This window comes from Dendrobates tinctorius, unplaced genomic scaffold (genome assembly GCF_039654945.1).
Source record: "Dendrobates tinctorius isolate UK_male_01 unplaced genomic scaffold, ASM3965494v1 ptg000192l, whole genome shotgun sequence".
NCBI lineage: Eukaryota > Metazoa > Chordata > Amphibia > Anura > Dendrobatidae > Dendrobates > Dendrobates tinctorius.
In genome coordinates this window covers 11,652,860-11,673,367 of record NW_027361859.1, presented here as the reverse complement: position 1 = coordinate 11,673,367, position 20,508 = coordinate 11,652,860, and the positions used below count along the sequence as shown (strand labels likewise).

Sequence of the window (20,508 nt, the reverse complement as noted above, 5' to 3'; positions counted from 1 at the left end):
TCGTACGCACACGGCTCTGCTCCGTACACCTCGTACGCACACGGCTCTGCTCCGTACACCTCGTACGCACACGGCTCTGCTCCGTACACCTCGTACGCACACGGCTCTGCTCCGTACACCTCGTACACACACGGCTCTGCTCCGTACACCTCGTACACACGCGGCTCTGCTCCGTACACCTCGTACACACGCGGCTCTGCTCCGTACACCTCGTACACACGCGGCTCTGCTCCGTACACCTCGTACACACGCGGCTCTGCTCCGTACACCTCGTACACACGCGGCTCTGCTCCGTACACCTCGTACACACACGGCTCTGCTCCGTACACCTCGTACACACGCGGCTCTGCTCCGTACACCCCGTTCACACGCGGCTCTGCTACATCCACACTGTAAACCCCTCCTGACCCCACACATAAACTTCCCCTCATCCAGCGCCATGACAACCAGCACAGCAGAGTCCTGCATACACTGAGACCCCTGATCATGTGACCCCTGACTCCTCCCCTCCTGTGACCTCATCACAGGTCCTATGCGCACAGAGCAGCCATTATGGGGTGCGGCTCTGCGAGTGGAGGTCGGTGCTGGAGATTCCCCATTACTGGGTGCAGGTAGGACCGGTTATATACACAGTGGGGCGCCCATTGCTCACATATATACCCCATATCACACAGACACATGTCGGTTGTAGTTACATGCGTTATACGAGTGTCATCCACAATATTACACTCATCTCTTGTTTCTCGGCCTCTTTACCCTGGCTGAGAAATAATGAGGGGGACAGAACAATCACTAATAGATCAATCTATCCCCCCCTATACAGTATCATGTTATCAGCTTCTTACACCGGGTGATGTGCTGCCGAGAACAAGGATTTCTGTTGCGGTATAAAAATCCAATCACTCAGTGAATAGGCAGCAATTTGCTTGTTTAGAATAATGCACCTCATAGTCCTCCACATAGTATAATACACACCTCATAGTCCTCCATATAGTATAATACACACCTCATAGTCCTCCATATAGTATAATACACACCTCATAGTCCTCCATATAGTATAATGCACACCTCATAGTCCTCCATATAGTATAATACACACCTCATAGTCCTCCATATAGTATAATACACACCTCATAGTCCTCCATATAGTATAATACACACCTCATAGTCCTCCACATAGTATAATACACACCTCATAGTCCTCCACATAGTATAATACACACCTCATAGTCCTCCACATAGTATAATACACACCTCATAGTCCTCCACATAGTATAATACACACCTCATAGTCCTCCATATAGTATAATACACACCTCATAGTCCTCCATATAGTATAATGCACACCTCATAGTCCTCCATATAGTATAATGCACACCTCATAGTCCTCCATATAGTATAATACACACCTCATAGTCCTCCATATAGTATAATACACACCTCATAGTCCTCCATATAGTATAATACACACCTCATAGTCCTCCACATAGTATAATACACACCTCATAGTCCTCCATATAGTATAATACACACCTCATAGTCCTCCATATAGTATAATGCACACCTCATAGTCCTCCATATAGTATAATACACACCTCATAGTCCTCCATATAGTATAATACACACCTCATAGTCCTCCACATAGTATAATACACACCTCATAGTCCTCCATATAGTATAATACACACCTCATAGTCCTCCATATAGTATAATACACACCTCATAGTCCTCCATATAGTATAATACACACCTCATAGTCCTCCATATAGTATAATACACACCTCATAGTCCTCCATATAGTATAATACACAGCTCATAGTCCTCCATATAGTATAATACACACCTCAGAGTCCTCCATATAGTATAATACTCCCCATAGTCCTCCATATAGTATAATACACACCTCATAGTCCTCCATATAGTATAATACACACCTCATAGTCCTCCATATAGTATAATACACACCTCATAGTTCTCCATATAGTATAATACACACCTCATAGTCCTCCATATAGTATAATACACACCTCATAGTCCTCCATATAGTATAATACACACCTCATAGTCCTCCATATAGTATAATACACACCTCATAGTCCTCCATATAGTATAATACACACCTCATAGTCCTCCATATAGTATAATACACACCTCTCAGTGCTCCATACAGTACAATAAACACCATAGTTCTTGATATAGTATCATTCAGCCCCCCATAGGAGTGTAATGCAGTTTCCCCATAGGAGTATCATGCAGCCCCATAGTCAGATGCAGAGGAGGGATGATGGGAGAGGAAGTATCATGTGACGCTGTCTACTCCATTATTGCTTTCGTCATCATTGGGATCGTAGATGCCGATACAGTTGAATGCGGGGGAGGGGGGCGCTAGCAACAGGCTCCCCTGACTCATGGGTCCCTGTGGTAGTGGGGACCCTAGGCAGATACCTAGTCTGCCTGTCCCTAAGGCCAGCCCTGGGCACAGGGAACATTAACCCGTTCAGCACTGAGACTCTTTTAGGGCCTCATTGTGGTGTGAACAGTGACATAACAGCTGTGGACAGAATGCGGCTTCTCTGGTTCCCAGCTCCACATTAGACCCATTCAGACAACTGCAGGATGAGAGGACAGAAGCCCAGAGAAGTTCTCACACAATGTGATTATTTCTCTCCTCGCTCCGCTCCAGCACAGTAATGTAGATACTAGTGATGACGCCACAAACAGACGATGATCCAAGACTTTAAATAACATTTTATTAACTTTTATTCTGTCAGTTTATAAACCTTGCGTCACAAAAATAAAATTTAATCATCAGAACTTTGGCAAAATCATTGGAGGAAAAATCCCAGAGAGAATGAAGGTGTAAATGAGACCCGAGCCCGATATAAACCTCTCTGGAGGAGCCGCACCTTTATACACCTGATGAATGGCTTCACTAATAATACAAAGAAAGACAACGCTGAAAACAAAACCATCTACAATCATGCTAATATCGTCCTTCACCAGTTTAGTAATGTGAGATCAGATCTGTTCTCTGTGTAACGTGAGGTCGGAGCCGTCCTCTGTGTAAACCCTCCAGTACAGATGTATTCAGCCTGAGTATCCAATGAGCTTCACAGTTTAGCAATGCTCGTCTGTGATGGGTTAACAATTTACCCTTTCAATGCCTCAAAACTGAAAGTCCTTGTAGTCACCATTGTGTTCTCTTAAGAAATGTATGGTAACGTTGGAGGGGTTAGTGGCCTCGGGATTAGTGGGGTCTCCTATGTGCTCATTAATTCTCTGGGGTAATTTGTGATTGGTACATCCGACATATCTGACATTACCTCTCACATACTGAATACAATATACTACAAATTTATTTGGTCTTCAGGGACAGGAAACCAACAGACATTAAAGGGCGGCACCTCTCCCGCATCAGTTGGTTTCCTGTCCCTGACAAGGAGCCTCTTCAGACATACTGTAAAGGTACTGTCACACTTAGCGATGTACCAGCGATCCCGACCAGCAATATAACGCGGACAGGATCGCTGGTGCATCGCTAAGTGGTCGCTAGTGAGCTGCCACACAGGCAGATCTCACCAGCGACATCGCTGGGGACGGGGGTCGCTACTTACCTGTCAGACGAGGCAATCCTGACGTCCTCCCGCCCGCGTCCACACGTCGCTCGTCGTCACAGCAGGAAGCTGACGACGAGAAACGGTCCAAGATGTTCTCGCGCGATCAGCGATAACCAGCGGGGGAGCGGTAGGAGCAAAGTATCAGATATAGCGATATCGCTAGCAAAAACCAGTGACGTTATAGCGATATTGCTAGAGATATCGCTTAGTGTGACAGGCCCTTAAGAAGAAGGTAGAAGATTGAAGATATTCCCAGCGCACGTGTGAGCGAAAGCAGGCAAGCGGGCTTCGGGGAGGCGAGCTTACATGAAGGTGGTCAGGCGCCAGAGTGTTGGTGAGTACGAGTGTGGAAATTCCAGGCTCTACCACCCATTAATGGAGGTGCTCAGGGGGTAAAAAGACATATGTACGTAATGAAGTAAACCCCGGCACTCAAAATGAGGACAAAGGAATGAATGCAAAAGTGAATTTATTGACACACTGCAAAGGGAACCTGACCAGATGAGTAGACTGGGCTGCAGTGGTGTGTACCCTCTGTGTCTGGGTGTGCGGCAGTGATCCCTCTGACGGCTGAGCGGGCCCGGGTGGCGGTGACCGACATACTGAATGTGGCCGACTCACGGCCTGATGATGCGGCGGGGGTATGACCCCATGACGCGGTCGGGGCGCGTCCTGTGTGATGCATCGGGGGCATGTTCTGTGATGTGGTCAGGACGCGCCCCTGTGACTCTGCCGGGGAGTGTCCTATGGATGCCGGAGATGCAACGGCCACGGCTGTGAGTCCAGGGGTAGTTCCTTGGGGCTGTGGGCAGTTCCATCTGGGATCTGCACCGGTCAGGCCATGGGAGCAGTGGCTTCGGTGGGAGGGTGGGTCATCAGGAATTCCTGGGTCTTGTGCTGGAATCTGAGGTTCAGGAATGTCGATTACCAGGTTCTAAGGTTGACGGTATTCGGCGTCAGGTTCTGAAGGCCGTGAGCAATCCATCTGTATTCCTTAGGAGGGCGATATCTCTTCTAGGCTCGCTCACGTCTTGTATTCCGGCTGTCCATTGGGCTCAATTCCATACTAGGGCCTTACAGTGGGATGTTGTGCAAAACGACCTTCAGCTGAGAGGATGCCTTGAAAGGAAATTTTCTATGTCCCACCTCTATGATACGTCTCTGTGTTCGTGGTTAGATTTGTCAAACCTTTCCAAAGGGGTTCCCTGAGTAAACCATATCTCCTGGGTTATCTCTACAGATGCTAGCCCCATGGGTTGGGGGGCTCATATTGGGGAGGTGTGGATTCAGGGGGTCTGGTCACATGATGAGCAGGGTGATTCATCTGCTGTAACCTGAAAGAGCTGTTAGCAGTAGAGTTGGCAATAAAAGGGCTCCTTATGTCCCTACAGGGTCAGCATGTCAAAGTATTTCCCAACAATCAGGTAACTGTGGCTTACATTAACCACCAAGGAGGAACCCAATCCAGGTCTTTGATGGAGGTGGCGAATCATATTTTTCAGATCGCTGAGACGACTCTGCTGTTGTTAACATCCCTGCACATAAGAGGAAATGAGAACATCAAAGCTGATTACCTAAGCTGCAACAAGCTCATACAGGGGGAATGGGTGTCGAACCAGGCTGTCTTCAACCAGATTGTGCAGATGTGGGGCTGTCCAGACATAGATTTCTTTTTCCAACGGAGGGAAAAGGAGAGTGCATCACTTTTGATCCTTAAAGGGAATCTGTCACCCCATTTTTTGACTATCAGCTTCCGGAACCGCCATCAGGGGCTTATCTACAGCATTCTTTAATGCTGTAGATAAGCCCCCGATGTAACCTGCAAGATAAGAAAAGCGAGTTATATTATACTTACCCAGGGGCGGTCCGACGCCTCCCGTCTTGTAGCGGTGATGTCCTCTTCTTTGCTTTCCGGCGCAGGCGTACTTTACCTGCTCTGTTGAAGGCAGAGTAAAGTACTGCAGTGTGCAGGCGCTGGACCTCTCTGACCTGGTCCGGCGCCTGCGCACTGCAGTACTCTGCTCTGCCCTCAACAGGGCAGAGCAGAGTGCGCCTGCGCAGGAGCCATGACGGGAAGCAAAGAAGAGGGCGTCACCGTTAGAAGATGGGAGGCGCGGAACCGCTACACCCATCGGTCCCAAACCGGACCCGGGCCACCCCTGGGTGAGTATAATATAACTCATTTTTCTTATCTTTCAGGTTACATCGGGGGCTTATCTACAGCATTACAGAATGCTGTAGATAAGCCCCTGATGGCAGTGCCTGCAGCTGATAGTCAAAAAATGGGGTGACAGATTCTCTTTAAACCCCAGAGAAAATCCACATGCTGTGAATGCTCTCTTGATCCCATGGGATTTCAAGTTAGTTTATACCTTTTCTCCGATAGCCCTGATTTCATTAGTTCTGAGGAAGAGTCGGGAAGACAGGGCAGGTGTTATTCTAATAGCCCCATTCTGGCCCAAGAGGCCATGGTTCTCCTGGCTGAGGAGGATGTCCGTCACCAACCCGTGGGTTCTTCCGGAGCTCCCAGACCTCCTAACTCAGGGACCGATCTTCCATCCATGAGTGTCCAACTTGCATCTGACGGCGTGGAATTTAAGAGGGCACTGTTGAGAGAGAAAGGGTTTTCTCATAGCTTGGTAAACACTTTGCTGAAAAGTAGGAAAGCATCCACAATAAAAATATATTCCAGAACCTGGAGCAAATTTTTGTCAGTTCCAGGGGCAATGGTTGGAGGAAAGGTTTAAGATAAGCCAGGTGTTAGAGTTCCTACATAAGGGTCTAGAGATGGTCTAGCCACAAGCACCCTCAAAGTCCAGGTATTGGTATTAGGGACCCTGTATAATTGTGATCTGGCAGACAATTATTGAGTATCTAGGTTTATCAGAGCATTGGCTAGGTCTAGACCCATCCTTTGGGCCGGAAACACACATGCGAGAAACTCGTGTTTCTATGCAGCCGCACGCTCTTATTCGGTGGCTCAGTGGATAGCACTGCAGCCTTGCAGCGCTGGGGTCCTGGGTTCAAATCCCACCAAGGACAGCATCTGCAAGGAGTATGCATGTTCTCCCCGTGTTTGCGTGGGTTTCCTCCGGGTACTCCGGTTTCCTCCCCCACTACAAAAATAAACATACTGATAGGGAATCTAGATTGTGAGCCCATCAGGGACAGTGATGGTAATGTGTGCAAACTGTAAAGCGCTGTGGAATATGTTAGCGCTATATAAAAATAAAGATTATTATTATCCCGGCCTTAAGCAAAGATTGGTGCCATTGGATTTGAATTTAGTGCTAACAGCATTAACGGAAGCTCCATTCGGACCCATTGAAGCAGCCTTGATTAGGATTCTTTCACTCAAAACAACACTTTTAGTTGCACTGACATCAGCCACTAGTGACATCCAGGCCCTGTCTAGGCAGCCACCATATGCCCAGTTTTAGGAAGATACTGTTATTCTGAAGCCAGACCCCTTGTATTTACCAAAAGTAGCCTCAAAGTTTCACAGACTACTGGAGATAGTTCTCCCTTCCTTCTGCGCCAATCCGGGAAATCAAAAGAAGAGAAAGCTCCATTCACTAGACGTTAGGAGGTGTCTACTTAGTTATATTTCGGTAACTGACCCGTGGAAGATGGAGAATTCCTTATTTGTTTTCTTTGAGTGAGTTAGGAAGTGGCTTAGAGTCTCCAAGAGCACCTTAGGTAGGTGGATCAGGGAAGCAATTTCTTTGGCCTATTCAGCAAGTGGTGTTGCAGGTCCTGAGGGTCTGAAAGCTCACTCCACACGAGCCGTGGCAACATCCTGGGCTGAGAGATCGAAGGTGTCGATTGAGGAGATGTGTAAGGTGGCTTCTTGGTCTTCTCCCTCCACGTTTTTCAAACATTATAGACTGGATATGGGTGATTCCTCCGATTTCACATTTGGGACAAGGGTGCTTGAGGCAGTGGTCCCTCCCTAATTTCTTAACATCTGTGTAATTCTCTCGTGGTGCTGTAATGGGAGACCGAATAAATGCTTACCAGTAATGGTGTTTTTCGTAGCCCATGACAGCATCGTTATATTCCCTCCCTTCACATGTGGGTGAGGACTTCTTCTGGGCTGTAAGCACAAGCACGTGTGGATAGTTATGTTCTATATACATCATTTTATACAGAACATAACTATCTACACGTGTTTGTGCTTACAGCCCAGAAGACGTCCTCACCCACACGTAAATGGAGGGAATATAACGATGCTGTCATGGGCTACGAAAAACACCATTACTAGTGAGTAACTAAGCATTTATTTTCTGTATAAAATTATGTATATATTGCTACTAACTTGGGAGGTCCTCTCATGCTCTGTAATTCAGCTTACGTGGGAGAGAGGTGCCGCCCATTTGTGTCTGTAGGTTTTCTGTCCCTGAAGGGCGGATTCCCTCTCTCGTGATGCTGTCATGGGTTCCGAAAAACACCGTTACCGATAAGTAACTAAGCATTTACTACAGGTGATAAATTGTGTAATGAAATGTTTTTATTAATGTGATTAAATCTATTTCTTTTGTTTCTCATATTTACAAGGTGAACATTTATCACTACCGCATTTGTTAGACCCCATAGGGGTGAGCCGAGTTCTCTTACTATTAAACTAGGAGACAGGAGTTGTGGAAGGGACGGGGATTTGTGGCAGAGAATAACCATCTCGGCTCTCGCTCTATAACATGGGAAGGTATTTGTTAATAATTCCTTTAATTTAGTTAACGCAAAAAAAATTCTGGTAACACCATCCTAAGATTGATTCTCATCACCCAAGAAACAATAAATTGGGGATTCCTATGGGTGAAATGATCTATTCAAAAAGAAACTGATCAGAACAAGAGCAATATAGTAAGGAAAGTGACACCATTTATAATAGACTCCAAAGATGCGGTTATAATAGACTAACAATGCTAAAAATGAACCTTTATTAGAATGTATTATGATATATATCCACCGTACCTAACATACAGTCTCTCCAGTCTGAGCCTTAGAGAGAGGTCAGACTTGGATACTAATAATAAGTGGTGTATATTATTATTCTACTAGAAATAGGCCCGATGCTATCTCATCGGGAGTACGGTGAAATTAACATCTGTGTATGCTTAGTGGTGCTGACAGGAGCAGCGCGGGTAGAGCGCGCTGTTGTTGCTGTTACTGCGCATGCGTGGGAATTGCGGCCACGAGCAAGTGACATACACGTCACCACTATTCCTGCTCATGCGTAGTAACGACATGGCTGTTACTGCGCCTGCGTGGGAATAGCGGAGATGTGTACCGTATATACTCGAGTATAAGTCGACCCGAGTATAAGCCGAGGCACCTAATTTTGCCACGGAAAACTGGGTAAGCTTATTGACTTGAGTATAAGTCGGGTATGCATTGTCCTCCTGTCCTGGTATGTGTGGCTCCCCCCGTCCTGTCCTGGTATGTATGGCTCCCTGGTCCCATCCTGTATGTATGGCTCCTTGGTCCCATCCTGTATGTATGGCTCCCTGGTCCCATCCTGTATGTATGGCTCCCTGGTCCCATCCTGTATGTATGGCTCCCTGGTCCCATCCTGTATGTATAGCTCCCTGGTCCCATCCTGTATGTATGGCTCCCTGGTCCCATCCTGTATGTATGGCTCCCTGGTCCCATCCTGTATGTATGGCTCCCTGGTCCCATCCTGTATGCATATGAACATAAGGATGAGTGACCTCATGGAGATCAACATCCAACACTGCGGAGACACCATCACATGTTTCTCAACGCAGTGATCTAGAGCAATGCCCCCATCCCTTATGGGAAATATGGTGTCTCCGCGGCTGTTCATTTACATGCTTTTGCATATTTCCCATAAGGGATGGGGGCATTCCTCATCAGTGTGGAGTAGGAAACTGGCTAGTAGGAGCAATGCCTAGTGAAAGGCTATGAACATAAGGATGAGTGACCTCATGGAGATCAACATCCAACACTGCTGAGTTCGCTGATCTGGTGTCTTTATCCTGCTGTGCGGTGCTTTGCAGCAGAAAGCTAAGTGTTACATTTTTTGCTATGTTGTCCCATTTGGTGTCTCTTTACATTCCTTTTGTTGTATTGGTGCAGCGGTGGGACAAGTGGTTTCACCTGCCAGTTCCCTATTTAGGGATAAGAGCAGGGCAAGTGAGGGATTAGGTATCCTGCTCGGCGACTGGGTGAAAGAACCCATATAGGGACGATAGTGAGATCAGGGCACATCCTCAGGTGAGTGCAGGGGGTGAACATTTCCCCCGTTCCCTATCTACAGGGCCCACCATTGTTATAGTTTCCCTGGTGTGTTGTGCCGTTTGGTGACCGACCAACCGTTGGGTCGTCTCACACTGGGTAAGTCACTCCATGACAGTCATACTTAGATACTGTTAATAATAAGCGGTGTATATAATTATTCTATAGAGGAGTCAGACTTGGATACTAATAATAAGAGGTGTATATAATTATTCTATAGGTGGATCTTGCTGCACTTTATTGAGTTCTTTATTAGCTCCTTACCATCGGTAGTCGGGATCGTTCCAACTTGTGCCCTTTAATCAGTTATAAACGATCCCAACCTGCACATTCATGGCAATGTGTATTCATTTGCAATGTATGACCACCACAGAAATCACCCCTTATTATTGCACTTTGCCCCCAATGTAAGCAATGAGCAACCCAGCAATCACCTAGCGTTAATCAGTATTAATACGCTACGACGAGTTCTTGTTGAACTATTGCTAAGGCCCAAATAAGTGGGATTAAGTTAAGGAAGGATTCCTTATTATAGGTGAATAGCATTTAAGGAAACAATTGTCTATACTAGAGCGGAAGCTACAGTGTCGCCAAACTGGGACACAAGTTCTCCTAGAGCGCTGAAGATGCAGTGCCACAACAAGAAGTGTTGTATGGCCCACATCGAATGAACTTTGAGAGTACGAGTGAGAGGTCGCACCGATTCAACTCGGGCAGTGAGGTCATCACAAATCAACTGGGAGCTGAGAGTAGCTCTGAGGGGCCGTAGTTACACATCTCAGTCCTTATGGTCCCCACAGGTTTGCTGGACTGTTGTACCTTGTAACAAAAGTTATGTATGGCCACATGTAACCGGAAAGTTCCTGACTCTGCATAATGCAGAAGTATTCATAAAGTGTTGTGCCTACTATCTGATGTTTACATAGTGGGTACAGAAAGTATTCAGACACCTTTAAATTTTCGTATTTTGGTCTCCCTCATTCATCTCTATACTATCTGGTCCAGACCTACCAAATACAACAGCAGCATGTAGCCTACAGTGTGCTGAGGGACCAAATTACAGTTATGGCTGTGGGATCTCATTTGGGATTTTATTGCAGCTATTTGGTAAATTCAAAAAAGTTCATTTTTTTCTCATTAATGTACACTCTGCACTCGATCTTGACTGAAAAAAACAAATGTAGAAATTTCTCCTTCGTCTCATTGGGGGACACAGAGACTGTGGGTGTGTGCTTCTGCCGTCTGGAGGCCGACACTAAGTGTACAAAAAAAGAGTTAGCTCCTCCTCTGCCGCATACACCCTCGCCCCTAGGCCGGGCGTAACTCAGTTTTTGCTTAGTGTCTGATGGAGGCACACGCAGTCTGGAGTTCCAGACTAGATTTTTTTTTTTTTTTTTTTTTTTTTTTCGATCCCCAACGTACTGGCTTTTCTACAGGCAGGGCTGGACGCAGGGTTGGCCCCGAGTTCCCTCAGAACGCAAATCTCGGCCCTGTCGGTACTTTTCCAACGAAAAGTCGCTTCCGTCTGGCAGGTTAGGACGTTTATGCAGGGGGTCGCACATTTAGTACCCCCCTATAAGGCGCCGACGGAATCATGGGACCTGAATTTGGTGCTCAGAGCCCTTCAGGAGGCCCCTTTCGAACCATTGCAAGAGGTCTCCTTACCTTACCTGTCCAGAAAGGTCGTTTTTCTAGTAGCCATAACGTCTATTAGGCGGGTTTCGGAATTGGCGGCCTTATCTTGTAAACCACCGTTCCTAACCTTTTATAAGGATAAGGTAGTTTTAAGGCCAGCTCCCCCCTTCTTGCCGAAGGTTGTGTCTGCATTTCATATCAACGAAGACATCGTCTTACCCTCGTTTTGCCCGGCACCGGTGCACAGGGTAGAGAAGGCTTTGCACACTCTGGATCTGGTAAGAGCTCTTAGGAGGTATGTGGCGAGGACGGCGCCATTCCGCCAGACAGACTCTCTATTCGTGGTTCCAGAGGGACGGCGGAAGGGGCTCGCTGCGTCCAGAGCGACTTTGGCCAGATGGGTTCGCCTGACGGTCCAAGAAGCTTATCAAATCAGTGGCACGCCAGTTCCGGCAGGGATCAAGGCTCACTCGGCACGGGCAGTGGGTGCCTCATGGGCACTACGACACCAGGCTTCAGCGGAGCAGGTATGCAAAGCAGCTACCTGGTCCAGTTTACATACGTTTGTCAAGCATTATAACGTACATACCCAGGCATCCTCGGATGCAAGCCTGGGAAGAAAGATCCTCCAGGCAGCAGTTGCGCACCTCTAATCAGGGGCGCAAATTAGCATGGATTGGGTGAGTTAAGATCCCGCCCAGAGGACTGCTTTAGGACGTCCCACAGTCTCTGTGTCCCCCAATGAGACGAAGGAGAAACATGGATTTTTGTGAGTACTCACCGTAAAATCCTTTTCTCCGAGACGCTCATTGGGGGACACAGCACCCACCCTATCAGCCAGTTGGCTTTTACTTATTTTGAGTTTTACAAATCCTTGTACAAGGTTTAGGGTGGCCCCCTTTTTCAGACATATAGTTTCTTGCCTGAGTTTAAGGCGCGTTCTCCTACTGCTTATGCACTAAACTGAGTTACGCCCGGCCTAGGGGCGAGGGTGTATGCGGCGGAGGAGGAGCTAACTCTTTTTTTGTACACTTAGTGTCGGCCTCCAGACGGCAGAAGCACACACCCACAGTCTCTGTGTCCCCCAATGAGCGTCTCAGAGAAAAGGATTTTACGGTGAGTACTCACAAAAATCCATGTTTTTGCAAATTTATTAGAAAAGAAAAACTGAAATATTACTTGGACTTAAGTATTCAGACCCTTTGTTCAGTATTGAGTAGAAGCACCCTTTTGAGCTAGTACAACCATGAGTCGTCTTGGGGATGATGCAACAAGTTTTTCACACCTGGATTTGGGGATCCTCTGCCGTTCTTCCTTGCAGATCCTCTCCAGTTCCATCAGATTGGATGGTGAATGTTGGTAGACAGCCATTTTCAGATCTCTCCACAGATGCTCCATTGGGTTTAGGTCAGGGCTCTGGTTGGGCCACTCAAGAATGGTCACAGAGTTGTTCCGAAGCCACTCCTTTGTTATTTTAGCTGTGTGCTTAGGGTCATTGTCTTGTTGGAAAGTAAACCTTCGGCCAAGTCTGAGGTCCAGAGCACTCTGGAAAAGCTTTTCATCCAGGATATCTCTGTACTTGGCCGCATTCATGTTTCCTTCAATTCCAAACAGTTGTCCTGTCCCTGCAGCTAAAAAATACCCCCATAGTATGATGCTGCTGCCACCACCAAGTTTCACTGTTGGGATTGTATTGGGCAGGTGATGAGCAGTACCTGGTTTTATCCACACATACTACTTAGAATTATCACCAAAAAGGTCTATCTTTGTCTCATCAGACCAGAGAATCTTATTTCTCATAGTGTGGGAGTCCGTCATTTGTTTTTTAGCAAACTCTATGTGGGCTTTCATATGTCTTGCACTGAGGAGAGGCTTCCGTCGGGCCACTCTGCCATAAAGGCCCGACTGGTGGAGGGCTGCAGTTATAGTTGACTTTGTGGAACTATCTCCCATCTCCCTACTGCATCTCTGGAGCTCAGACACAGTGATCTTGGGGTTCTTCTTTACCTCTCTCACCAAGGCTCTACTCAGTTTGGCTGGATGGCCAGGTCTAGGAAGACTTCTGGTGGTGCCAAACTTCTTCCATTTAAGGATTATGGAGGCCAATGTGCTCTTAGGAACCTTGAGTACTGCGGAAATTCTTTTGTGACCTTGGCCAAATGTGTGCCTTGCCACAATTCTGTCTCTTAGCTCCTTGGCCAGTTCATTTGACCTCATGATTCTCATTTGGTCTGATGTGCACTTTGAGCTGTGAAGTCTTATATAGACAGGTGTGTGCCTTTCCAAATAAAGTCCTATCAGTTTAATTAAACACAGCTGGACTCCAATGAAGGAGTAGAACCATCTCAGAGAGCATCACAAGAAAATGGACAGCTTGTGTCTGAGCAAAGGGTCTGAATACTTATGACCATGTGATATTTTGGTTTTTCTTTCTTAGCAAATTTGCAAAAATTTCTACATTTATGTTTTTTTTCAGTCAAGATGGGGTGCGGAGTGTACATTAATGAGAAAAAATGAATTTTTTTTGAGTTTACCAAATGGCTGCAATGAAACAAAGAGTGAAAAATTTAAAGGGGTCTGAATACTTTGTGTTGGCTGAACGGTCATTTTGCAAACGGCTATCTCTCCCGACTCCCCATACACACAAATATTCCAGCTTTCCTGTGGTCTGTATGAGAGAGTCGCCTCCAGACTCCTCTAGCGGAGGATTATCTACAGGAAGAGCAAACGGATTGTCCTCTGAAATTCAGGATGCCAGATCCTTCTCTGCCCTGGCATCATCTGTCAGGACGCCCCCAAATACATTATATGGTCGGCCAATCCCCCCGAAATCAGTGCTTTCATGTAACTTTAGTCTAATGTGCATGGGGGCATTAAAAAGTAACTTATTGGACACTGCCTCTGCCCCGGTCTAATAGACCTTCGTACATTGCAGCCCAGACACCATTATTAGGCATGTAAGTATCGTAGTAACTAGGCCGCACCATACTATCAAGTACTTGGAGGCGGAGGGGCATTCAGCCGAACTCTGACACACCTTCATAGATGCCATTGTTGCTTTTGACCACAACAAGTCGTTAAACTGCCAGGGTTTTTGTAGCAGCCACTCCTGTGCCGTCCCTGCGGTGTACATCTATGTTCTCCAACAAGGCAAAGCAATCCCCACTGCTGTGGCACCCAAGCCACAACAAACGGCAATTAAGGCTGCATTTGAAATCACTGTGCTGCTAGGATTAATACCGAAATCTCTGTGCTAAACCACAGAAAAACCAAGTGACATGAGTAGTCCAGTTAAAGATAAGGAATGGATGGCATTCACCGTTCCTAAAAGGACCCGTAGAAGCACAGGAGCGCAAAACGATCGTCGTCCTTTCATTCCACATGCCATCTCCCTGCCTGATGATGATTTAACGATTTTTCTAATAATGCCATCCATTCCTTATCTTTAAATGGAGTACAGCTATGTTCTGTCCGCAGTGTTTGTGGAAACAAAAAATCTTTTCTAAAAACCTCAAACTTCTGTGTGTGACTCAGGCATGAGATCTAACATGATAGAAGATTACAGTGCAGGGAAGACGGGAAACCTTCATATAGACGGCCGGTGGGGATGGAGTCAGTGACGGACTCTGGCCAAATATGTTTCTAGAGCCATAGTAGAAGATGAAGATGTCATCCTCATCATGAAGTAGTTATTTCTCCTGTCCCGTGTAATGAATGTCTCCTGCAGTATTGCTAATGCCGATTCCAGTGTCGGGAAATGAGACGAGAATTAGCGTTATGGAAGATGAGTCTATGAGGAACGTATTCAGCTGCCGACTCCGAGGCAGAAACTGCTTGTTGTCTGTGGCCTAAATATATAGGTTTTATAAGTAGATGTAAAGAAGAAAACTAAATACTGTAAAATAATAAATCTCCTCATATGTTTCCCTTATTATCTCCAGTAATTGTATTATTACACAGGATTTTTATGATGTTACATCGTCTCATCTTCTCATTCAGGTCCCTACAATATCGGATCCTCTCAGTGAAGATCTTCTATAGAAGAGAATTTTCCTGATATTCCTATCAAAGATGGATATGGACAGAGACAAGATGGCGGAGAGGATTTTACACCTCACCCTAGAGATCCTCTTCCAGCTTACTGGAGAGGTGAGAGATTCTGATGACGTCACATTACATCATTCTTATCTGTGGGAATAACAGATGGACAGAACTGGAGAGGTGAGGACTCTGGAAATGTCTGTAGTGAGATTTATTAATGTGTCTCTCCATAACCAGGATTACACAGTAGTGAAGAAGACCTCTAGTGAGTGCTGTCAGGACTCTGTGTCTGAGGGATGGGGAAGACCCCTGAATCCAATCACAGGGCGTCCACCTCACCGCCTGATACTTGAGGACATCAATGACCAGAAGATCCTAGAACTCATCTACAAGATGATTGAGCTGCTGACTGGAGAGGTGACACTGCTGGGAATGCTGTGACATTATACAGTAACGCTATGAATGGATCGGGGTGATGATGATATCATTGTATGTGTCAGGTTCCTTTAAGGTTTCATGATTTTGCTGTCTATTTCTCCATGGATGAGTGGAAGTATTTAGAAGGATGCAAAGATATGTGCAAGGATGTCATGATGATGGAGGTTCCTCAGCCCCTCGCATCACCAGGTAACAGCCGGGAGTAGAAATACATGGGCTATAGTTATCTGTATGTAAACAATGAATTCGGTCCCTGTATGTGTTTCCTCCAGATCTATTCAGTAAGAGGACAACACCAGAGAGATATCCCCGTCCTCTTCTTCTACAAGAATGTAAACAAGAAGATCTGAATGTTCCTCAGGATCATCAGGTAGATGGAGAGAAGGTGTCAGGAGATCTCCCCTATGATGTTTAGATGGCTGTGAAGGTCTTATGCTCAGTCTTGTTTTATCCACCAGTATTTTATGGTTTATACTTGTGTAATGAGAACGGTGGAGATGGCAGGATTAGAGCTGATTATAGATGTAACTTCTCCATCTGTGACTTTTACAATATTTGTTTCAGTATGAAGATCTGACCCATATTAATACTACAGAGACATATGTGAAGGGTGATGAGTGGTGTAAAGATGAGATTCCTACATATGGCTACCCAGGTGAGTAGTAAACATTTAACTACAGAGAAGTCACAGATTCTTCTCAGTCACCGGCTGTGGGCGCTTTATCAGTGGTGTAGTCCGGTCATATCACAATTGTGTCATAGCCATTTTGCCTCTAGACTATGACATATTCAACGACCCAAAACTGTTCAAATGAGTTTGAGAAATGAAAGCCCTTTTCTATAGAACTTACAACCTGGAGGATCCACCTACCAACTGAAATACAATTATTCTGACCCTTACCTGCCCAGGTCTGTAAACTACAAAGCCAAATGAAAACGTATGTAGAATGTGCTGAGAAGTTAGAAATTCACTTGAAGAAAAATACTTTGATGGTCCTGTAAGAGAAAGTGGAGGGTAATGATGCCGTTGGCTCCCTAGATCCCTGATATCTTATTGAATGAATCTCCCTTCTCTCCCTTCTGTGCTGCTGAATGTGCTCATATGGTCCCTACAAGACCAGGTCCAGTCTTTCTGGCCAAACTTCACTTTACTGATCAACAACATTTAATGTGCAGTGAGGCCAAGTGTGAATTTATGTACAATAACTGCAGAGTTTCCTTTTATCCTGACTTTTTTAATTTTCTATTAAAACCAACTAACTTCCAACAGGATCACGATAAACTACATAAAACACGTTACACCTGTGTCATGATATATCTCTAAGCTGTGCGTGGCTGATGGCTGTAATATACATTTACTCACACCTGCAGGAGATGTGTTGGCATGGCTCCAGCCCTGGTTTCATGGATTCACTCCACTCCATAAATTCCATTATGTTTTCGATCATAAGGAATTCAGATTACAGCACAATCTCACCTGAAATGGGGGCGCTAATACTCTCTCTACTCTTCTGATCAGAAATCATATTGGCTCCAATAGTCCACTGTAAATGAGTGCAACTCCAGTTTAGTGTTCGATCTCTCCCCCTAACATTATCCTATCTTTAGTTTATTGCAGGTTAATTCTGTATGATAGTTTGATTATGGTGGGATTGGCCTGCCTCACTTATGTGACTCTGTAACTCCTTGTAGTTTTTATAAAAAGGTCTCCATTGCCGCATCCAAATGCCTGAGATTTAAATTTAAGACACTCCCTCGCTCTCCAATATTAGAAAAAGTTCTCTTTAAATGTCTAATATTTCTTCTTGAAATTTATTTGACAAAAAATATTGGCCCTTACGATAGTTTAGATTTCCAGGAACCACCGAGCTCCATACTCTACTTACCCCAAAGAGGTTTCACCACTAGTTACTAATTTTTTACTGATGAAGACTGTTGAGATTGATCATTTCAGTAGATGTGTTATTGTCAATACTCAGTTTTTGACTACAGTAGTTAGTATACAAAATACTCTGATTTAACCACTCCCTTCAGCCAGTTTTGTGTTCATAATCAGGGCCCATTTTTCATATCTGACGTGTGTCACTTTGTGGTGATAACTTTGGAATTCTTCACAAAAGATAATAGGGAACAAATGGACCTTACAAATTATTGTCCAACGTCTCTTGAATCCGACAATACCTTATATACAGTTGTCCACTACTGTCTGGGCACATGGCAAGTTGAGAAGGGAAGGAGAACCATTTAGCTATTAGAATGCAGAGCTTGCTGAAAAAGTTTGCAGACACAATGTATTTGGGGAACTGTTCATGGTCACCTGGCAGCTCAAAAGATGGCCACCATGAACAGACTTTGCACTATCTACTCCATTTTCCAGATACAAGGGATTGCCTTGCTACTCACCTTTTAACCTTCTAAACTTACACAGAAAACCCTAGGCATGGGCCGTGATGTTACCTGCTGTTTTGTGATGTGAATTGGCAAGAAGAATAATCATGTAGTCAGGTCAGAACCAGGAGGGCAGAGAAAATATAAAACCAGAAGACACAAGAGTAGTCAGTACGCGGCCAGGGTCACAACAGGAAACAAATGCACAAACCAGGAGCTCGTCACAGAGGACTGAACCAAAGGAGAACAAGGCTGTATCTAGCAGCTTCCAGCAATATGCTTCCAGCTTTAATAGAGTGTGGTGATTACCAGTTGGCTGAAGTAGGGAGTAGATTACTGCAGCTGGACAGCACACACACCCATACTGCCAGACTGGATGGTACTAGTGGACCCAGGAACGCAGAACTTTTGGTTCTGACATCTCACCCATTACCAGCACCACCTGCAGAATGAATAAGGCAGCTCCTTTTGATAGACGCAGACGTCGCAGGAGCAGTTCCCAGAGGAGATGGGACACACCATTTGCAGAAGCCCTATTATGTCAAAATTGCAGAAAACCAAAGCAGTAGAAATCCCCATAAAGTGACTCCATTTTGGTCAGTATAACCCTCAGTGAATTAATCTATAGGAGTAGTGACTATTTTGACTCCACAGTCACTTTCCAGTAATTAGCTCACAGTGGATGTTTGCGAGTGAAAACTGCAAATATGCCATTTTATTACCTAACACATAGTGCCCAGATTGTACCTCAGGAGACACACACGTAAATTAAGTGGGTTCATCTTGCCATAGTAATGCTAAATGTGGTTTGGGCACACTACAAGGCTCAGAAGCTGCTTGATTGGTTTATGGAAGCTATGTTCCTTTTCAAGAGCCTTTGAGACACTAATAATATGGAGCATATGAACTTGGCACACACAAGTGAATTCCGATGCAAAAGTATTTAATAAAGGTACAGTACATACATTAGACGTTTCGGTCAATGTGATCTTCATCAATGTACTGTAAAAATAAATAAGATTACATGATAAGTATACAGCAGAAGTATTTACAAAATATATTTATTGTCTGGGAATACAAATACAGTATTTATAATATCAGGAGACATGATTAACATTATTAGCACAGTGCATCTTTTCAGAATTGAGAGTCACAACAGTGGAGATCAGGATATAGAAAGAAGGAGGCACATACCCCTATGCTGTACTGTGAGCTCGTGGAGATTTGAAAGTAAATAGGACCTAAAGGAGAAGGTAGGCTCAATAAAAAGGCATCATGGCATCGCTGGAGCACACGCTGGCCTACTTCCGGTGACGCACTTCCCCCCAGCCGCCATACTTGTCACAGATATAAACACCGCTGCTCCTCCACTTCCCAGCGCCCAGGATTCGCGGCGGATACCCCGTCCAAGCTGGCATACAGGACGCTCACTGTTACATGGTAAGATATAACGGGCACTTCCCTTCCTTAGTGGCACGAGTCATAGCGCTTCTTGACTTAGTCATACTTTGCCATTACTTCTTGCAGAGAGACGGCTCCAGACACCTCCTCACTAAGTCTTTGGTATGTAGTCCCTGCAACTAGTGGTATAAACACCCAGCACGTATGACGCTCATTGCCTTTTTATTGAGCCTACCTTCTCCTTTAGGTCCTATTTACTTTCAAATCTCCACGAGCTCACAGTACAGCATAGGGGTATGTGCCTCCTTCTTTCTATATCCTGATCTCCACTGTTGTGACTCTCAGTTCTGAAAAGATGCACTGTGCTAATAATGTAAATCATGTCTCCTGATATTATAAATACTGTATTTGTATTCCCAGACAATATATATTTTGTAAATACTTCTGTTGTATACTTATCATGTAATCTTATTTATTTTTACAGTACATTGATGAAGGTCACATTGACCGAAACGTCTAATGTATGTACTGTACCTTTATTAAATACTTTTGCATCGGAATTCACTTGTGTGTGCCAAGTTCATATGCTATATGTTCACGGAGTGGGATCCTACTTGTGCACCACTACTCTGGGTTGTGCCAACGGTTTTGTCTGTCACTAATAATATGGAAACCTCTGTTTTTCCACTGACAGATGATGAACCTGAGAGAGGACTTATTTTTTTGCGAG

General features: G+C 45.2%; 1 pseudogene; it reads left to right on the top strand.

Annotated features, from left to right (window-relative positions):
* The first annotated feature begins 338 nt into the window (after window positions 1–338).
* LOC141055871 (uncharacterized) overlaps window positions 339–20,508 on the top strand; it is a 90,910-nt pseudogene continuing 70,740 nt past the window's right edge.